The sequence below is a fragment of the Alligator mississippiensis genome, chromosome 2, assembly GCF_030867095.1.
Source record: "Alligator mississippiensis isolate rAllMis1 chromosome 2, rAllMis1, whole genome shotgun sequence".
Classification (NCBI taxonomy): Eukaryota; Metazoa; Chordata; order Crocodylia; family Alligatoridae; genus Alligator; species Alligator mississippiensis.
The window spans coordinates 287,012,371-287,014,669 of NC_081825.1; positions in this window are offsets into that span (position 1 = coordinate 287,012,371).

The window sequence follows — 2,299 nt, forward strand, 5'->3', positions numbered from 1 at the left end:
TGGAGCTGCAAAGTGACATCCATGTGGCATATCACACTTCAAAAAACGCTTAGTGTGGCCTTGTACCCACATCCACATGCCAGAATAGTATAAAAGTACAGTATGAAGGAGAACAATGTCTGCACTAAGAAATTTAATCCTATGCAGTCATGAAAAAAATGAGCTTAAGTGCAATTGCTCTAAGGAAAGGGACTAAGCATTCACTAAATCTGGTGAAAGATTACAATTTGGAATATTTTCTGTCCCAAATAATCTAAACGATCTTTCAAATATAGATGGCAAAGTTATAGATAGAGGTGCACCGATGCATCCGTTCCATATCAGATCGGCACTGATATAGGGAAAATTGAGTATCAGCAATCAGCTTTTTTTGCCTGATGTGGCTGATATGTGTCCCATGCACGCACACAACCGCTTCATACACACGGCCAGCACAGCCCGGCAACTTGGACAGCAGTATTGGCTGGTAAGTCTGTAGTGGGGAAAGGGGTGCGGGGCAGATTGAGGCCCCCCGCGGTGAGGGAGGGAGCGTGACTGGGGCAGCGGGAGGTGCTGTCCAGCTGGGGTGGGGCATGGGATAGAGCCCCAAGCAGCTTGTCCAGTGGGCGCATCTCCTACTACTGCATGCACCCCAGGAGGGAATGGGGAGCGTGTGCCCCCAGATGTGTGCAGGCAGGGTGGGCTGCTGCCCCACTCCCTTCTTCACCATGGGGGCCTCAATCTGCCCCCATGCCCCTTCCCTCCCCCCACCCCTTTCCCACAACAGACTTACCAGCCCAACGCTGGTCTCCATGCTGTCCTGCTGCATATTGGAATCAGATCAGTATCGGCCAATATGGCTCCTTAAAAATCTCTATCGATGCACCCCCTAGCTATGGACATTTCAGCAAATCTGAAAACATTTCATGATACTTGTTTTTGTTAATAAGATGGCTTTTGCTTTGTAAATTTTCCTGCAGAACTTAGAGGAGCTTTTTCAAGTGCAAAGAGTTTCCATTTTTTAAAATTGCTTAATTCTAGCATCAAAGAAGTGCTGCTATGTGATTTAGATGACCAAAAGTTAAACACTGACAATAGAAATGTTCATATTGCTAAAGAGACTAAATATACATTTACACTTCAAGTGTTCTTAAAATGAAATGGATGCTTTCTTTCAGAATTTATCTTTTCACAAGAAATTCAGAAGTCTTTTAAAGAGGCAAAAAACCCCTCACAATACTGGTTCTTGTTTGAACAGGTCTACTATTGATGTGTTTAGTGTTAGCAAAATGTTAGTTATTTCAGTGTATTCTCATGAGAGGTTATGGTATGTTGAAAGTTACCTTGTTTTACACCATATGGTTTCACATGTCAAGTTATTTTACTTTGAAGTTACAGTATTAAAATACACTCCAGAGTACTACTTGTTCACAGATTTATTCTTTAAGTACAGCGAATGGATTATGTACAGTTCTAAAACTGTACAATGCTTATGAAGTCCAATTACACTCCCTATGGTGGTAGCTTGCTTCATTTATAGCACGGATGAATCACCAACTGCATACCCAAAGAAGAGCTACTTAATGATGACCAGGATCAGAGTTCTCTGAAACAAACACACAATTTAGATTGTTCAAATTGTAAAGCAATATAAAAAAAAAAAATCTGTCATTTACAACCTAAAAACATCTAATATTAAAAAGTTACCAGAATGATCAACATGTTGAACTAAAATTAAGATAAATATTCAAAGCACTGTGCATGAGGTAGCTTGTTAATTTTGAAATTCTCCTAATGTCAAGATATGCAACCTAGCACTATTTAAACATACATGGGTTCCTCTAAAGCACTTTTGGTTAACATATGGAAAGATTCAGGATTATGTTAAATGTTACTGCTTTCAATATATTGGGACTCTTCTTAAGATTAACTGCAAATGTTATGTATCATTTTACACACACAACTGACTAAATTTGGAGAAAGGGCATCTGCTTCTGAAACAGGACAATTACCGCAGCTCATAAATTTGCTTCTGACTTTTAAATGGTCAGAATTTGATACAATTTTTAGATTAATATTTTTGTACCGACAATTTAGCTGAAAGGAAAAAATGGTAGGTTAACCTAGTTAGCAATTTCATAAGTTTTTAAATTTTTAAAATGACTGAATATATCCTTTAGCATTTTAAAATTAAACCCACCCAAGCTCCCATATACCAATATTTAGCATCAACTCCTTTATGCTCAAACACATACAAAGAAAAATATATCAATTTAGCAAGCTGTAAATGCATAGCTCTGCTACCAGGTTGTAACCAGAG